Genomic DNA, 20,684 nt, shown 5'->3' on the forward strand with positions numbered 1-20,684 from the left:
TTGGAGGGGTTCCGGAGAGGTTCTTTAACATTTTTATGCTGCCATAAAAAAACAACAAACTTTTGCCATTTGCAACAACGTGGATGGACCTGGAAGATATTACGCTCAGCGAAACAAGTCAGGCAGAGAAAGACAGATACTGTAGGATCTCACTTATATGTGGAATCTAAAAAACAAAGCAAACTAGTGAATATAGCAAAAAAAAGAAGCGGACTCACAGATACAGAGAAGAAACTAGCAGTTACCAGTGGGGAGGGGGGAGGGGATTAAAAGACACAAAGTATTACGTATAAAATAAATAAGATACAAGGGTATACTGTACAGCACAGGGAATAGAGCCATTATCTTGTAATAACCTATAATGGAGTTTAATCTGGAAAAATTGTGAATCACCATGTTGTACCCCTGAGACATATAATATTGTGTACGTATATCAACTATATTTCAATTTAAAAACAAACCCCAAAAAGCCCTGGCTCATCCACCCCCCCCAAAAAAAAAGACACTGTAAAAGAAAATACATAATTTATTGGAAAATTCATTAAAGACTGTTTAGGGACTTTCTATTTTATCCCTCTTCTAGAATAGGTGGTACCTGGAGTTATTATGTTCAACTCCATGTATAGGGCATGCCACTGGGTACAAGGACCAGAGATGCCAGGTGAGATAGACACTAATCAGATCCTTCTACAGCGTTTGTGTTGTTCTGTCCATCACTCTGTGGGTACCCTTCCCTGGTGTGCACATTTAACGGGCCCCGCTGAATATTTCCTCATCTACAGCCCAGGGTTTTTCTTCCCTGGCACTGTGGATATTTGGACCAGACAATTCTCTGCTGTAGTGGAGCTGCCCTGGGCACTGTGGGGTGTGGAGCAGCTTCCCTGGTCTCCACTCACCCCATGCCAGGACCATGTCCTCGTCCCCAGTGGTGACAACCAAAAATGTCTGCAGACGTTGCCTCTCCGGAGAAGGAGGGCATTGTCTGTGGTTGGGAATCACTGTCTTAGCACAACGTAGAGTTGCTATTCAACACAGACGACAAATACAATTTTTGTATGTGGGTGTGTATATATAGGTTTAGGTAGATAGGTAGGTAGATAGATAGATGCTAGATGGATAGGTGGACAGATAGATAGAAATTATGTATCAGACATTAATATTTTTTACTGAAACATATGACTATTTAAGTTATAAGTATCCCCTTGCAAGTTCAGTTCAAGTTTTGCAACGCAATTATTTATGAAAAAAAGTTCTGTTTTCAGAAACTTATAAATTTTAGAATTTCAGTTGAAGGATTATGAACCTTATTTACATCAATGACAGCATAGCTGAACAACCACTTTTTACTTAGTATCATTCCGTATTAGTCCATAAAGAGTCTCCTCATTCCTTTTGATTGTCCTGCTTTTTTTTTTTTTTTTTTTAAAGGATTTATTTATTTATTATTATTATTCTTTATTTATTTATTTATTTTTGGCCGTGTTGCTTCGTTTCTGTGCGAGGGCTTTCTCTAGTTGTGGCAAGAGGGGGCCACTCTTCATCGCGGTGCGCGGGCCTCTCGCTGTCGCGGCCTCTCTTGTTGCGGAGCACAGGCTCCAGACGCGCAGGCTCAGTAGTTGTGGCTCACGGGCCTAGTTGCTCTGCGGCATGTGGGATCTTCCCAGACCAGGGCTCGAACCCGTGTTCCCTGCATTAGCAGGCGGATTCTCAACCACTGCGCCACCAGGGAAGCCCTGTCCTGCTTTTTAAAGAGAATAATATTCCATTGTATTGATGTACCATAAATATATTAATTTATCACCCATTTATGTATACTTTGTCTCTAATTTTAACTATTGCAATCAATGTCTTAATTAATAAACATAAATATATCATTTCAAAAAAAAAAGAAATTATGTATCAGACATTTATTATATAATAGACAAATTAGATAGATAGATAGATAGATAGATAGATAGATAGGCCCAAATTTGTCTTTTTTCATTTGGCTACAATTTTCACTTAAAGAAAACACCCCTAAAATTGATTTGTCTCCATTTAATCTTTTTTTTTTAATTAATTAATTTATTTGTTCTTATTTTTGGTTGTGTTGGGTCTTCGTTGTGGTGTGCGGCTTCTCATTGCAGTGGCTTCTCTTGTTGTGGAGCATGGGCTCTAGGCGCGCAGGCTTCAGTAGTTGTGGCACATGGGCTCTAGAGCGCAGGCTCAGTAGCTGTGGCGCACGGGCTTAGCTGCTCCGCGGCATGTGGGATCTTCCCGGACCAGGGCTCGAACCCGTGTCCCCTGCATTGGCAGGTGGACTCTTAACCACTGCACCACCAGGGAAGCCCAGTCTCCATTTAATCTTAAATAATAATTCTACAAACTTAGCTACTTTCCTGGTATCTGTTCCATGACAATAATACTCAAGCAATTTATCATGACAGCGTTGGGGGAAGCAAGTTTCACATGCTTTGTGAAACTCTCCAGTTTGAAAGAAACTCCATTCAGGGAAGCTGAAATGATATTTGTATAGAAAACAGTGCAGCACAGCAAAGGAAACCATAAACAAGACCAAAAGACAACCCTCAGAATGGGAGAAAGTATTTGCAAATGAAGCAACTGACAAAGAGGATTCATCTCCAAGATCTACAAGCAGCTCATGCAGCTCAATAACAAAAAAACAAACAACCCAATCCAAAAATGGGCAGAAGACCTAAATAGACATTTCTCCAAAGAAGATATACAGATTGCCAACAGACACATGAAAGAATGCTCAACATCATTAATCATTAGAGAAATGCAAATCAAAACTACAATGAGGTATCATCTCACACCGGTCAGAATGGCCATCATCGAAAAATCTAGAAACAATAAATGCTGGAGAGGGTGTGGAGAAAAGGGAACCCTCTTGCACTGTTGGTGGCAATGTAAATTGATACAGCCACTATGGAGAACAGTATGGAGGTTCCTTAAAAAACTACAAATAGAACTACCATATGACCCAGCAATCCCACTACTGGGCATATACCCTGAGAAAACCATAGTTCAAAAAGAGTCATGTACCAAAATGTTCATTGCAGCTCTATTTACAATAGCCAGGACATGGAAGCAACCTAAGTGTCCATCATTGGATGAATGGATGAAGAAGATGTGGCACATATATACAATGGAATATTACTCAGCCATAAAAAGAAATGAAATGGAGGTATTTGTAATGAGGTGGATGGAGTTAGAGTCTGTCATACAGAGTGAAGTAAGTCAGAAAGAGAAAAACAAATACAGTATGCTAACACATATATATGGAATCTAAGGGAAAAGAAAAAAAAAGGTCATGAAGAACCTAGTGGCAAGATGGGAATAAAGACACAGACCTACTAGAGAATGGACTTGAGAATATGGGGAGGGGGAGGGGTGAGATGTGACAGGGTGAGAGAGTGGCATGGACATATATACACTACCAAACGTAAAATAGATAGCTAGTGGGAAGCAGCCGCATAGCACAGGGAGATCAGCTCGGTGCTTTGTGACCACCTAGAGGGGTGGGATAGGGAGGGTGGGAGGGAGAGGCAAGAGGGAGGAGATATGGGGATATATGTATATGTATAGCTGATTCACTTTGTTATAAAGCAGAAACTAACACACCATTGTAAAGCAATTATACTTCAATAAAGATGTTTAAAAAAAAAAAAAAGAAAACAGTGCAGCAAGAAATCCAATGCGGAAATCACAGTGACCAAAACAACAAACAAATTGTTGCGTTTGTATTTTTTTAAGTTGTAAAGGCTCTATGAGCATAAGGAGCTTTTTTTTTTGAGGCCTGTTTTTGTTTGCACCTACCTGGGTAGCATAATCCCAACATCGCATATGTGGGAATTACTCGCATTTGCAAAGCTTTCTCAGAGAAGTTGAAGAAACATTAGCTTGATACTTCTAAAGCTCTCTCAAGCTCATTTCCTTAATTCCCTAAAATGTCACCGGGCTAGTGCAAAAACTAGAACGCATCTTTGAGAAAGCAGCACCAAATGCAGCTTTTCTCTGGAAATTGCAGCTTCAAAATCTAAAAAGTCCTCTTTCCGACGTAACAACTCCTTCCAAACAAATCTTGCCTCAGTGGTGAAATTACTTTGTATAAAAGAACAGCTTAGGGACTTCCCTGGCGGTCCAGTGGTTAAGACTTCGCCTTCCAATGCAGGGGGTGCAGGTTCAATCCCTGGTCAGGGAGCTAAGATCCCACATGCCTCGGGGCCAAAAAAACAAAACATAAAGCAGCAGCAATGGTGTAACAAATTCAATAAAGACTTAAAAAATGGTCCACATCAAAAAATAAATAAATAAATAAAGCCTAAAATACCATTAAAAAAAAAAAGAACAGCTTAAAATTAGGTTGAAGCCAGGTAATGATTACTCTTAAGAAAATATTTAGATGCTGATGCTGAAATTTTAGGTATTTTTAAATGTTTGAGCTGATCACCCCTAAGGCATCTTTGGACACATCCATATTCTTTTGCTCGTGTGTGTTTGTTTTAAATTGAGCAATTTGGGCTTAGAGGGGAAAAACTGTGTTCATCCCACGGAATTTTGATCTTGTCTGTCTAATCAGACTTCACTGGGAGAGTCTGTCCAGTTCCTGGGGGTTGAGAGGGTTTACGTCAGCAGACCTCACTCTTCCAAACGTTATTGCTTATCTCAGTGACTCAGACGGGAAAATCTGGGGTCAGGAATCTCACTCATCTGTCTTTTATTGACCTGGAGGTCCTTTTAACACCCGGACCAAACAAAAAACAAAAAACAAAACCCAAATGAAAAAAGCACCCCCAACTTCTATGAACAAAGAGATGTCACCGCCTATATTCATTTAACGTTTTGTTTAAACATAGCTTTTAAAAGGAAGAAGACTCAGACATAAGTTATGTTGATTATTGTAATAAAGGATTTAAAAAATATAAAACAATCTATCGTTACGTGTGTAATATTTAAGTAGACTTTTATGAAGACACGGGTGAGGTGTGTTTTCCTAAGCATAGAATCAGCAGCTAGAATGAATACTCCTTCCTTGATTTAAGATGGAATTGAAACACGTTGTAGTTTTAATGCTGAGTTTAGCTTTCATCCTTTCAATTTTCCCGAGATTTCTGGGACTGCCGTGTTCCTTCAATCGCTTCTGAAATACCCTCTGATTCTAATAAGAGGTCTGATCTTCTGGGTTTTTTTACCTAGAGAAATACCATCGTGAGCTCTATTCTAGAGGCACTTATCCGTATTACAAAAACACATATGCAAACCCAAATGCACTTCCTAAAATACGGTTTGGATATTGGAGTGGAATAAAATGCTTCAAACGAATCAAGCCAAAAAAAAAAAAAAAAAAGTCTAAATTGTACATCCTTAAGAAATAAAATTTTAAGTATTTTTTTGTACGGTCCATTTGAAAGGCGTTTTATGATTCAAATGTTGTCTTTGTCCTCTGGCAAGTGATCGACAAAATTGCACAAACATTTTATCTCTGGACAAGAAGATCTAAAACACAGCAGTTACTCAAGAGACGAGACGTGAGCACAGAGCAATTGCATGTGGTTCACTTCCCCACAAAGGACACTCATTTTACTGTGTGGGAAATCACTGTCTTCTAGCCTCAGTGCCACTGACGTTTGGGGCTGCGTGACTCTGTGATGAGGGGCGTCCTGTGCCCTGTGGGGTGTGGAGCAGCTTCCCTGGTCTCCACCCACCACGTGCCAGGAGCTCCCCCTCCCCTATAGCTGTCACAGCCAAAATGTCTCCAGACATTGCCAAGTGTCCCTGGGGAGGCAAAATAACCCCCGGGGTGTGAATCACGACTCAAGAGACATGAGGACGATACACAAACGAACTGGAAATCGTAAACACTGATCTTAGCGGGACTGACTTGGGTTCTACTCGGCTGGATCCCAAGTTTCTGGTTGGGTGACTATCTTCCCCACGTGTCTTCATGCTGGGGTGCAGGCCAAGGGGCAGCAGATACTTGGGGTGTCCTACTCTTCTGGCAGAGAATGGGAGCTAAGAAGATTAAACAAACGAGGCTGCCGCATTTATAGTCCACACTTTGGTCACCTGCTACTGATGCATTGGCCAGTAACACGTTTGAACCCAATACAATGGTGCAGGAATAGTTCCTGTGCTGTAAAAATGATTCTAGTACCAATTCCAAGGTGTACGTGTGTGTGTGGGGAGGGTTTTCCACATCAGTGCTTGCACACCAGTTGGGTGTCCTACAATTCAACTCAATTCTGACACATCTACCTGGAGAAAAGGTCGGACCCCACAGGTGAAGGGCTCAAGTCCCGCAAGACTTCCTCCACTTCAGATGCCAATGCCAAATCCCGGGTGTCACCTGTGTTTCTGAGTGACCACCTATAAATGGAAGTTCCCCACCACCTCCTTCTGGGATTCTATTAATTTGCTAGAGTGGTTCACAGAATTCAGGAAACCCGTTTATTCTCTAGAGTACCGGTTTGTGACAAAGGATATTAAAAGGTACACATTCACAGCCACATGGAGAGGTCCCAAACAAAGGAGCTTCTGTCCCTGTGGAGTTTGGGGTCTGGCATCATGTCACGTGGAAGTGATCTTGCTTCCCAACTTGGAAGCTCTCTGAATCCCATCCTTCTGGGTCTTTAGGGAGGCTTCACTACTTAAGCACGGCTGATGAACTCATTGGCCATTGATGACTGATTCAACCTCCAGCCCCTCTCCTCTCCCAGGAAATCAGGGGGCTGGGACTTCATCTCAGCTTACCCTTCCCCCTCCCCGTGTCCTCAAGTCCATTCTCAACATCTGCATCTTTATTCCTGTCCTGCCCCTAGGTTCTTCAGACCCATTTCTTTATTTAGATTCCATATATATGTGTTAGCATACATTATTTGTTTTTCTCTTTCTGACTTACTTCACTCTGTATGACAGACTCTAGGTCCATCCACCTCACTACAAATAACTCAGTTTCGTTTCTTTTTTATGGCTGAGTAGTGTTCCATGGTATATATGTGCCACATCTTTATCCATTCATCTCTCGATGGACACTTAGGTTGCTTCCATGTCCTGCCTTCAGCTTTGGTTTCTCGCTGAAAGACTGCACATTCCTTTCAGTGATGAATCCCACACAGAACTTCCCTCTTCCGATAATCAATGGTCCTCAAAGCCAGCCAGGACCAGCAACGCTGCATCACCTGGGGATTTTTTGGACCTGCAGAATCTGGGGTCCATCCCAGATGGGATGAATGGAAAGCTCTGGGGGTGCGGCTGTGTTGAACGAGCCTTCTGGGAGATTTCCAAGCACGCACCAGGCTAAGAGGAGAAGGCTGCTTCTTCACAGAGACCCCCAAGCTTCACCGCCTGAATCCCTGCGGAGGATGGGGCCCTTCTTCTGGAGCAGCATCCTGGGGTTGGATATAGGAAGGGCGAAACACCTGACAGTCTGGAAGACGCTGGAGCGCACCCACCCCTCCCCGGTGATGGCCGTGGGCTGGACACCAAGTCCTGGGGTCATGCAGAGCCTCATTCCTTCCTCGGGTCAGCTCGCGTGAGGGCAGGGGACGCTGTCCAGGCCAGTGGGACTCAGTGAGGCTTCTGCTTCTTGGCAGAAAAGGTGGAGCTCATTTCTGTTGGACTCAAACCTGGACTGTTGTAGGGTTAGAGTCGGGCTTCTCAACCAGGGGTGATCCTGCCTCCTGGGGGGACCATTGGCAATGCCTGCAGGTGTTTTTGATTGTTATAATTAGAGGCCAGGGGTGCCACGGTATGAGATGTCCTAGGGCTGCTTTCACAAATGACCAAAACCAGATGCCTTAAAACAACAGAAATTTATCCTCTGTCAGTCCTGGGGACCAGACGTCAGAGGTCAAGGTGTCCCAGGGCCGCGTTCCCTCCAGAGGCTCCAGGGAAGGGTCCTTCCCGCCTCTTCCAGCTTCTGGGGGCTCCAGGCGTCCCTGGGCTTGTGGCCGCATCCCTCCCATCTCTGCCTTCATCTTCACGAGGCTTCTCCTATGTGTCTGTGTCTCTCCTCTTCTGTCTCTTAGAAGGACCCTGTCATTGGATGTAGGGCCACCCTCATCCAGGAGGACCTCATCTCAGACCCTTCACTTCATCACATCTGCAGAGAGCCCCTGTTTCCAAATGAATTCCTATTTGCAGGTTCTGGGTAGACATACATTTTGGACCCACTGAACCCACAACTGGGCCCATCTTAGGATTCTACCCACCATACTCACGATTTTCAATATATTTCCTAACAAGGAAACACAAAAGTGTATCTGAAACATTCCCTTTCTGTTAAAGAATAAAATACACGAATACTTTCTTCAAATAGCCTTCAATCAAGTCAAACCTCTGAAATATTGACAGTTTGCCTTTTTCCAACCAACCAAACATTAAAAATACTCACGCAAACCTCTTTTGCATCTGCCGATTTGGTTCTTTCTCATTCTATGCTTTACCAGGAAAGGCGCCTCTGAGCTACATTTCAATGCTTTTTAAACAGTTGCTTTTTCTGAAACAACCATGTTTGAAGTGAACTTTCAATGGACACGGGGGAGGATTTATTTAGCATCTATGTTTTCCAGGGAGCATCAGCTCTGTTCCGTGTCACCCAGCCCCGCCAAACAATTACATGGTTTTAATACAGATCGAAACGGTTGCCATAATTATGCTAACCATCTAATCCAATGCATGATAAAAGTGCCATTACAAGCCTAATTACTATATAATTATATATAATCAGAAGTTTTCCAGCTAATAGGAGCACATTCTTTGCAAGGAAAGGAGCGTGTGTGTGTGTGTGTGTGTGTGTGTGTGTATTTGCATTAGTAATTATAGTGCTGTTGCCATACTTTGAAAAAAAAAAAAAGGTGGCTTTTGTTTTGCTTTGTTTTACTCTAGTTACCCTTTATTAAATAAAGTCTGAGGTGTGTTTGTCACAAAGAGAAGTGAAGAGTCATCCCAACTTTTTTTTTATGATTAAATGAATATTATTTGCTGTGAGCCAAGTTGTATGATGAGAATACTAAATTGGAACATAATTACATTTTCCAAGTTCAAGGCTTTAAATTGTTTATTCCTTGGAAACATTAGGAACGAGACATCTTTCGCAGAAATGTTTTGAGGCTTAAACAATATATGTGAAAACATTTTGTCAACCAATGATCAAATGGAATTATTATTGGGGTATGAAGTGTTGCAATAAGTAAAAACCAGGAGATCTAATCCAGCTGGGCAAATGTCTCATGATGGTGTCAGGCTTGAATTGGGCTGAGGTGTTAGGAAAAAAAAATATTGCCCTTGCATGGTGCCTGAAATGACCTTCTTTGTGGAGACTCTTGGGATTCCAACATCTTCCAGAAGGTCCCAGTTGAAATACAAACAAAACTGAGAAAGGAGATAGGTGAAACCACCAGAATTCACTATCTGTATTTTATTATTTTGTATCATTTTAATTTTAGTTATGGTCTGCAGATGGGAAGAAAAAAAATTTCTAGCGCTTTGCATTTTTAACAGCTTTTGGAGATACTATTCACATAGCTTTCAATTCACCCAAAGTGTACAATGTGATGCCTTTCAGTACATTCACAGAGTTGTGCAACCAACACCCCTACTTAATTCCAGAACTTCTTCATCACCCCAAATAGAAAGCCCGTCCCCATTAACAGTCAGTCCTCACCTCCTCCCTGGTAAACATTAACGCACTTTCTGTCTCTCTGGATTTACCTGTTCTGGACGTTTCCTATCAATGGAATCACACTGTGTGTCCTTCTGCGTCTGGCTTCTTTCACTGAGCATAATATGTTCAAGGTTCATGCGTGCTGTAGCCTGGGTCAGAGCTTCACTCCTTTTCATGGCTGTGTGATATTCCACTGCGTGGATGGATCCCATTCTGTTTATCCCTCCCTCCCTCCCTCCCTCCCTCCCTCCCTCCCTCCCTCCCTCCCTCCATCCATCCATCCAAGCATCCGTGGACACTTGGGTGCTTTCCACCTTCTGGTCGTTGTGAATAGTGCTCTGAACGCGTGTGTACAGATGTTTTCATTTCTCACCCTGCCGCTTACGTTAAGCAAATGCATGTGAGCATCTTTCAAAACAGATGGTGCCACATGTATAGAGGCTCTCCCTCTTTCGGCACAGCGCTGGCAGGCGTGAATGAGGAGGAAGGAACAAGGAAGGACACAGCAAATTTGTGCTCTCAACCCCGTCTACACTCCTGGATCAATGAACCCCAGGTCTCTGGAGGGCACCCTGAGCATTAGAGCAATTTAAACCTCCCCGAGTGGTTTTAAGTGTATCCAACGCTGAGACCCACAGTGGTCCAGATAACGTCTGAGGGCAGCAGGGTGGGCTGGGGGGGTCAGCCTGGGGCATCAGGTGACTTACCAAAGAGCAGGGACATTTATTATCCACCCGTCACCATTCTCGCCTTTATAGATATGATGGTGTCTTCATGGTCACCTGCTTTTTCACCACCTGACCCTGAACAGGGCCACGCAGTCTCAGCAATGCCAGCAAGTGTAAAATAGATGTGGGTTCCACCTTGGGTAGGATTCATTTCCTCTGCAAGGAACAGAAACCCCAGGGCACAGTGATGCAGAAGAGATGGATCTTTTCTCTTCCTAGGAAAGAGAAAGTCCACCGGGAGGCAGCCCAATGCCCGTGAGGTGCTCTGCCCCCTTGGAGGCTGTTCTTTATCCTGACAGCCCAGGACGGAATCTGGCTTCTCAGAGGGAAGCTGGAGATGTCAAAGAAGAATGTGACAGACACCCAGCTCTTCGCAGAGGCTCATGGGAGCTGCCCCCGGGTGCTTCTTGCTTTCCTTATGCCCAACCAAGTGCCATCCTACGCCACTCCAGCTGCAAGGAAGCCTGGGGTCGCTGTCCTGCATCCGAGAGGCCTTGTGCCGGCTTCCAGACTCTTCGTGGTGGAAAAAGAGTGGAGTGAATACTGCAAGCGCCCCCAGACAGCTTGTGCCACGGCAGGGGCTGCGTTTTGGTCTCTTGCACGTGTGTTTTGGGTGAATAGAAAAAAGACGTTACGTTGCAGAAACTAGACGAGTGCGTGAACAGTTGAAGCTTGAAAGATGCAGTGCTCGGGCAGCAGGGAAAGAATAACAGAATAGACAGAAAAGAAAAAGCCGGCCGTTACAACGCGATCGATGTGAAAAATCAGTGAAATGATGGATGAGGCAGACAGGTGGGTGAGTGCAGCTGTTGAGAGGGGAGAATTCCTTGTCATGATTACTAGACTTTAGACCAGTGATTGTCACCTGGGGCTGACCTTTTCCCTCCACCCCCAGGGGACACTTGGCAACGTGTCCGGAGACACATTTGGTTGTCACAGTTTGTGGAGGGGGAGAAAGAGGGAGACGGAGAGAGAGACACGGAGAGAGATTCTGACAGCACCCACAGGTTTTCCCACTTGCTGTTTTAACCATCGTAAAGCATACAGTTCAGGGGCAGTTAGTACACAATGTTGTGCACCCCCCGTCTCACCACCCCAAAAGGAGACCTCGTGCCCATCACGCGGTCACTCTCCGTTCCCCTCCTGCAGCTCCCGGGGACCATCAACGCGATTTCAGTCTCTACGGCTTCCTTTGTTCTGGACATTCCATACAAACGCCATCACGTGCGCTGTGACTTTTGGTGTCTGGCTTCTTTCAGTGAGTTTCCTAGGGCTGCAGGGAGAACGCATCACCCACTGGGGTGGCTTAAAGGGGAAAAAAACGTAATTCTTTCACAGTTCTGGAGGCCAGAAGTCTGGCCTGGCAGGTGCTCTCTGAATGCTCTTGGCGGGGGGTAGGGTTCCTTTCTTGTCTGCTCCCGGCTTCTGGTGGTTTACCAGCACTCCTGGGAGATCCTTGGCTTGTGGCTGCATCATTTCTCTCTCTGCGTCCATCATCCCATGGTTTTTTCCCTGTGTCTCTGTGTCTCCACTGGACCATCTGGTCATCAAAACACCGGCTCTATTAAGAGAGGGCCCCCTCCCACTCCACTAGGACCTCATGTTAACTTGATTCTACCTGCCAAGACCCTATTTCCAAGTAAGGTCCCGTTCTGAGATACTGGGGTTAGGATTTCAGGGTATCTTTGGGGGAGGTTGGGGGTATAATTGAGCCCGCAAGAGTGCTCAAAACTCAGTAATGACAATCCATGTATTTTTTAAAAGGGAAATAATACTAAACTTTTATTTATATTTTGTGTACTTATTGAAATTAAACTCTTCCAGCAGGTCAGAACATTTTACGGTTTACAGTTCACGGCATTTACAGATGGTTTCTTTTGTTTTAACCGAACTAAAAGGGACAAGAAGGGACTTCCCTGGTGGTCCGGTGGTTAAGACTCCACACTGCCAAGGCAGGGGGTGAGGGTTCGATCCCTGGTGGGGGAATTAAGATCCCACGTGCCGTGCGGAGGGGTCAAAAGATAAAAAAGATAATTATAATTTTTAAAAAAAGGGACCAGAAGCTTAAAGAAAATACCTGAGAAGAAAGTACAGATTGACGTGTATATGCTATGTCATGAATCAGGCCTGGGAATGCGTTTGTAAATGTGATATTAGCGTTAGCAAGACTTCAACCAGTGTTGGCCAAGTGGCAATTAGGGATGCAAGGGGCTGGGTTCAAGGGTCATGAAAAATACAACACATGGTGCGCATCCTAAACGAAAAGAAAACCCGATTCCTGGCACGCTTCTACGTGATGCAGTAGCAGTCAGTCCCCATGGCCACCTCAGGAGCCGTGCTATTTTAATGCGATGCTTAAAAAGATCAAGGCGAATGCAGAAAAGAAATGCATGATGAACAACATTTTCAAGGAAGACGGTGATCAGCACACAAAGATGATACTCAGCCAGGCCAGTTAATCCTCCCCCTGTGTCCTGCCTGGGGAAGCACACCAGGTAAGAGGACCCCCTTCCCCCAGCATCATCGAAAAGATGCAAGGGATACAGCACCAGGGATGGACATGGAGGGTATGATGCTTAATGAAATAAGCCAGAGAGACACAAATACTGTATGATATCACTTACATGTCGAACTTACAAAATACAACAAAGTAGTGACTCTAACAAAAACAGAAGCAGACTCACAGATCTAGAGAACTTCCCAGTGGGGAGAGGGAAGGGGGAGGGGCAAGATAGGGGGAGGGGAGTAAGAGATACAAACTACTGTGTATAAAATAAATAAGCCCTGGGACTTCCCTGGCGGGCCAGTGGTTAAGACTCTGCGCTTCCACTTCAGGGGGCGCAGGTTCTATCCCTGGTGAGGGAACTAAGATCCCACATGCTGCGCGGCACAGCCAAAAATAAAATAAATAAGGTAAAAGGGTATGTTGTACAGCACAGAGAATACAGTCAATATTTTATAATAACAATAAATGAAGCATAATCTGTAAAAATTGTGAATCATTATATTGTACACCTGAAACATAATATGGTACATCAAATATACCTCAATTTTAAAAAATTTTTTTAAAGAAAAGAAAAGATGCAAGGGAGCTTGGGAGGGGTCACCTACGTGACCCTCCCTCTTCAAAACCAGCACAAAGCAAGTACCCATCTCCTCCACCCAGAAGATCAGGTGGGGTGCATGAAGCATCTTCCATGAATCATGTAATCTACGTGCAAAGACACAGGCACGAAGGCTAATTCCCTTTTGTGCTTTCCCACACGGTCTCGTTTGTGCTATTTTGGGTCACCCAGTCATGCGGTCACAGATGCTTTTAGCACAGGCTAAAGGCACGGGGAATCCATCTGCCTACTTCTTTTGTTCCAAGGACAGAAGTCTCCCATAAGGGGCTCAGGGAATCTTGTCGCTGCTTCCAGCCCCCGGACAGGGATGCTTTGCTAAAAGCGTTAACAAAGTGTCCGTTCTTTCCAAATTCACTGCGGAGAAGGTAGAACAGAGTGACCTTCACATGGGGCAAATGTTTATTTTTGAAACTCGACTGCGCCCTTATATTTACACAGACAATCTCCATTTCCTGAGAGAACATTGGCAAGTTCCATTTGGGGCTACTTGGTACTCTCGTCAACAGTTTAGATGCTGTGGGATGCACAGAGGTTACATTGAAAGGTACAGTGTTTGTGCCAGGAAAGGAGAGACTGCACCAGATTAAAAGAGCACAGTGGCCGACCTGGGAGGTTAGAAAGAGTACAGCAGAACACCACAAAGGAAAGAGGAAGGAAAGAAAAGGAAAACAGCAGGGCTCATTACATTAAAAAAAAAAAAAAGAAAGAAAGAAAAGAAACAGAAGATCCACATAGTCAAAATTAAAAGCATTTAAAACTTTTTAATAAAATCCATTTTAAGTTAAAATTGAATTTTGGTAAAATTAGTTTTATTTAAAAATTTACATTTGGAATTCCCTGGCGGTCCAGGGATTAGCACCCGTGCTTCCACTGCAGGAGGCACAGGTTCCATCTGTGGTCGGGAATCTAAGATCCCGCAAGCTGGGCCACATGGCTAAAAAAAAAAAATTTTTTTTTTAAATTTTATTTTATTTTTTATACAACAGGTTCTTATTGGTTATCTATCTTATACATATTAGTGTATCTATGTCAATCCCCATCTCCCAATTCAAAATAAAAATTTACATTGAACACATTCAATTATTTTAATTTAAATTTTAATTTGTAATATAGCTAAAAGTACACTGAAATAGAAATAGTAGAATCAGCAAAATTCTGGTAAGACTGAACATAAAAAGAAAATAGAATGTGCCAATGAATAATAAAAAGCAGATGTAACTTAAGATGCAGCAGTGTTTATAACAATAACAACAACAAAAAAATCCAAGAAGATAACATTTTTAATAACGTTTTTTCCCTGTACATTTAAAAACTTGGACACAATAGAGGCATTCACACTGTTCTATGAATTTGGTATTTTTTTTTACCAAAACTGACTCAAGTACCTATGTAAGAGCTGAAAAGTATTATAGAAATTTAATAAATCGAATCAGTAGTTAAAAAGCTTCCCACTGAGAAAATACTCGGCTCAGGTAGTTTTATCAAGTAGTCGAAAATTCCAGTATTATCTAAACTACTCCAGACAATAGAAAAACAAGCAACATCTTCAATGTATTTTATGAAACCAGTAATATTTCTATGCCAAAACTTAAGAAAGCATGGGAAAGAAAATCACAGATCAATCTCACTCTTTGTGAGTAAAAATTGCAAATCTCAAAGCAAAGTGTTGGCAAAACAAGTTAGGTAAGCCATTAGGTGAGTTTGTTTTATATTGCACATTAAATGTGAACAGATGAAAGGAAAGAACAAAATGAAGTAAAAACAAGCCCTTCTTATATCAACTGATGCAGAAAATAACTTGGATAAAATTGAGCATCCATTCCTGATTTAACAAAACAGGAATAAATAAAAACTTCCTTAATCGAATAAAGGCTTTCTACAAAACTGATTGCACACAATACTAAATAGTAAAACTTTGAAAGTGGTCTCCTCAAAATCAAGAACAATTCAGGGATAACATCATTTCTATTCAACACTGTCTTGCAGGTTCTAGCCAGTACAATCAGACCAGAACAAGAAAAAAATAAAGTAAAAGAACTGGAAAGAAGGAGAATCATATCATTTGCAGATGGTATTTTCTACATGTATACAGAAGAAAACAAACAAACAAGTTTCTAGATAAAACATAGAAGTAATGAGTTTAGCAAATTGCCATTTATAAAATATTGAAGCAAAGTCAATTTCCTTTCAATACAGTGGAACAAGAATACTTCATAATATGAAAAAAATAAACCATCTATAATAACAAGAAAAAATAAAGTCTTTTGGATTGGTCTACCAAAAGAAACACAAGAACAAATGAAGAAAATTGCAGAGATTTAATGTCCTGTTGACAGACATAGCTGAAGAATATAATTTAAGAAACGTATCATATTGAAAGTCTGAAAAATTTGGTAGCATAAAGATGCAAGCAGTCTCTCTCTCTCTCTCATAGTTACAGCAAAATTTTTTTCAAAAGCTTGACTACCTGACTTTAAAACTGATATACAAATAGCCAATATTGCTAAAATAAATTTGAAGAAGAAAAACAAGGGGGGAGATTATTCTTGCAGATGACAAGTTATCTTTAAGGATGCAATAGTAGGAATGCAGTGGTGCCTGGGTGCTGGGATTGAAAACAGTCAATGGAAGGCATGGTGGTGTGTGACAAATCCATGGGTAAACCATGACCTAATCAATATGGCGCTGGGACCACTCGTTCTCCATAAGGACCAAGCCATACTTCAAAATCAAAAGTTTCAAGTAAATCAACAATGCTTCAAAAAAAAAAAAAATCAAAGGATTCAAGATTAAGCAGTTAGGTTTAAAAGGTGAAACCTTAAAACTCTTTAGAAGAAAATACAAGCAAATATATTTATGACCTTGCAGAAGAAAGAATTTTTTAACCAAGAGACAATCAGCAGAAACTCTGAAAGGAAAAGACTGATGCATTCAATGACATGAAAACGAAGGACTTCTTTGCCTCACGACTCCTATAAAGGAGTGACCAGGCAAGACACAGATTGGGGGAACATATTTGCTATAAATAATCTGCAGAAGATTAGTATTCATAATACATAAAGAACTCCTACACGTCCACTTGAGAAGACCACATGATTATAGAAAAACGGGTGAAAGACTCCAACAGGCATTTCAAAGAAAAGGAAGTCTAAGTTACAAATTAAACAAAGGGAAGCAGCTCACTCAGCGGTCATCAGGGATATAAAATTAAAACCAGAACTGGTATCTCGTAGTGTAACCAAGCGGGACCCTATGGGGCCTTCCCAGACAGGTCTCCCCCGCCTCCTCCTGCCCCATGTCCTCCACCTGCCTTTTGTCTGTAGAAAAATTTTAGTCAAAGATTACATTTAATCAGAGAAGTGAGAAAATGCAGAAAGAAAAGGAAACAGTCAAGCAAGACAAAATAATAATATTTAGGCCATTAAACAAAGTCAAGGACCTTTAGTTCCTCCTCAAGGGCTATAGATCATATTCTGAGCCATGTCCTTTGAGCTGTTTTGCAGATACTGAAACCCCACCAGGTGGGAGAAGTTAACTGCATGCTGCCCACCAGCATGGACACCCCAGACCGGTTGGAACCAGAAGGTTGAAGATGTGGACTGCCAATGACCTCACCACCAACCAATCAGAAGGTCCACGAGCTGACCACACACCCACAGACCCCCTCCCTCACTCTGTCTTTAAAAACCCTCCCCTGAAAGCCATCAGGGAGTTTGGGTCTTTTGAGTACTAACTGCCTGGACTCCTTGCTTGGTGTCTGCAATAAACACTGCACTTTCCTTCACCACAATCCAGTGTCAGTAGATTGGTTTTACTTCACGTGGGTGAGGGGACCCAAGTGTGGTTTGGTAACAATAGTAGCAAAAGCTGAGCACAGACATGGAAACATGGGAACACTCATACTCTGCCTGTAGATGTGCTATGGCTACTTGGAAATACCATGTGGCATGACTAAGTAAAGATGAGGAAATGCATATGACTCAGTAATTCCACAAATTACTTACCCTGGAAAGACTTTTACAAATGTGTACTAGGAAAAAAAGACGGGAAGCCCTCCAAATGGTTATCGGAGGGAAAAAAAAAGTAAGTAAACCACGTGATATTCAGATGGTGGAATAATATACAGCAAAGAAAATGAATAAAACACAGCTAAGTACATCAACAACATAATTCTCAGAAACAGTGTTGAAGGAAATAGGCATGTTGGAGGAGAAGACATGTAACCCAATGCCATTTATATAAAGATCAAAAACAAGCAAACAACATAATTTACAGTTTATAGATGAGACCCATAACAAAACTACTCATAAAACAAAATAACGGGGAATTTCCTGGCTGTCCAGCAGTTAGGACTTGGTGCTTTCACTGTTGAGGGCCTGGGTTCAATCCCTGGTTGGGGAACTAAGATCTCCCAAACCTCGTGGTATGGCCAAAAACAAAAACAAACAAACAAAAACAAATTAATGAGGAACATACATTCAGGGTATTTTAACTGTGAGGGCTTTGGAGGGACACACAAGAAGCTTATAACATATGGGATGTGTGTCTTGCTTTATGCTGCATTGTACATGCATATTCATATTATTATTTTTTAACTCTGCAAAATATTATATACTCATGCATGCGTGAAAGGAAAAGAAAATAATTCTATCGACTGGTTTATTTACACTCTGTGGTGAGAATTTATCGGTGATTTTGTAACTGCAGCAAGTCAATCAGAATTTCAGACCCAGGAGAGACCAGAAATAGAGAAATATGCATGGAGGAAAAAAACCTCAAAGTCACAATTAGTGGTAGAATAGGTTAAGAACCAGCTTTTTTTCTCTCCTTCTCTCTCGTTTTACTAAGCAATATATCCCATATATGACAGGACATATTTCCAATATGTTGACCTTAATCTTTCTCTAGGAAAGACGTCAACTAGACTTCATGTATGCAAAGCTAGTCTAGAAGTATCTTGCCCTTTTTAAAATGAAAATAATGATTTGTTCATTTTAGAAGTATATGTTCTCATTCTTTTTATGTATTTATAAAATAACCCCCAATTGAACCAATCACCAACAGAAGGCATCTTATCTGGTTTTGGTGAGATGTGAGCATCTTGACTATTAAAGCAAGTACATATGCTTTGAATATGAATATGAACATGATTTTAAAGTGATAATTGAAAGATTTGTTAATTCTTATTACTTCCTTGTAAAGGCTCAGGGTCGAAAATTGATTTTCAAGAGTAAAAATAGTAACAAGTGAATTCATTGCTACCACATTTTGCCCCCATCACCCAAGCTGGTGGTTCCCTTTCTCAATATTAAAAAATATATATATACACATTTCTGTTCAATCCTGCTGGGCCCTAATTCGGACGTTATCTCTGCCTTTCTTTTCTTTTTTTCCAAATGCGGTCTGTCACCACATCCTGTTGACTGTGCTCTTATCAGGTCCTTCAAACTGGAACCTTTCTCTCCTTATCTGTCTCATCAATCTCCCATCCAGGACTGCGCGGGGCTTGTACCTGTGTGCTCACCACAGCCTTCCTCTGGGTTTCTGTTTGGACCGTCACACGCCCTGACTGTGGCAGACGGAATTATTTTTCTTAGATAGTATGATATGCTCATGCAACAACTCACACAAATTTTCTTGTTCTGCGGGAGGAAACCCGTCCACGGGGCATCCATTTCTAGACCCTTCCAGACCAAGGTACATGCTCCCCCATGCCGTGGCGGCCCATATTTACCATCTGGCCCTTCACAGGAGGAGTGTGTCAACCCTCGGTGTGGACAAACCCCGTTCTTGTCCTCAGAGGGGTCGCCACGTGAGGATGGAGAGAGATGAACGCATGCTTATAACCTATTGTGAGACCTACTAGGGTGAGGGCAGAGCAGAGTAATAATGTTGCATTCAGAGAACTTCTGGAATGAAATCTGACACAGGATGTGGTGGATGGCACCTCAGCCACTCAACAACCCTGGAATGAATAAATGCACCACGCATTTCAGACACCACAAAGAACTCCGATACGTGATCCCAATCGTTCATTCCCCCTTGAATACCACCGCTTGGAGTTTTGTCTTTTTTTTTTTCTTTTAATTAATTTATTTATTTTTTGGCTGCGTTGGGTCTTTGTTGCTGCACGTGGGCTTTCTCTGGTTGCAGCGAGCGGGGGCTACTCTTCATTGCGGTGCGTGGGCTTCTCATTGCAGTGGCTTCTCTTGTGGAGCACGGGCTCTAGGTGTGCGGGCTCAGTAGTTGCGGCTCACGGGCTCCAGACAGCAGGCTCAGTAGTTGTGGCGCACAGGCTTAGCTGCTCTGCGGCATGTGGGATCTTCCTGGACCACGGCTCGAACTCGTGTCGCCTGCATTGGCAGGTGGATTCTTAACCACTGCACCCCCAGGGAAGTCCCTGAGTTTTGTCTTTTTCTCACTTTTTCTAAACCTATTATTTTTTTCGTCAAGTGATTTGTGGGCACTTCAGAGAACGGATTTTTTTTTTTTTTTTTAATCTTAATTCGGTAAAACGTTACTAAGGGCTTATGATGTGTGGGGGGTATAAGGGTCTGGGTTGGTCTTAAAGATGCAAACAGGTGAGGTGCTTTGTATTTGTCAGGTAGGGCTGCAATAACAGAATACCATGGGTTGGGGGCTCCAGTAACAGAAATTACTGTTTCCCAGCCCTGGAGGCTGGACATCCCAAATCAAGGTGTGGGCAGGGCTGGTTTCTCCTGGGGCCCCTTGCCGTGGCGTGTGGACAGCCGTCTTCTCCCTGTGTCCTCAGCTTGCCAATTCTCTGCACATGCCAGTAGACAGAGAGGGAGAGAGACATACAGAGAGAGACAGAGAACTGTGGTGTCTCTTCCTCTCCTTACAAAGGCACAGCCCTGTGAGGTTAGGGTGCCACCCTGATGCCCTCATTGAACCTTAATTACTTCCCTAAAGTTCCTGTCTCCAAATATGTCCTCAGAGGGGTTACAGGAAGACACAGTTCTGTTCATAACAGCCTTACTCAGAATTGCATGCTGATTCCATGGGACCTAACAGTTCCTTCCTTCTTTCCTTCCTTCCTTCTTTCCTTCCTTCCTTCCTTCTTTCCTTCCTTCCTTCCTCCATCCCTCCCTCCCTTCCTTCCCTCCTTCCTTCCTTCCTGAAGAAAAATTCAAATATATATTA

This window comes from Eubalaena glacialis, chromosome X (assembly GCF_028564815.1).
Source record: "Eubalaena glacialis isolate mEubGla1 chromosome X, mEubGla1.1.hap2.+ XY, whole genome shotgun sequence".
NCBI classification, from domain to species: domain Eukaryota; kingdom Metazoa; phylum Chordata; class Mammalia; order Artiodactyla; family Balaenidae; genus Eubalaena; species Eubalaena glacialis.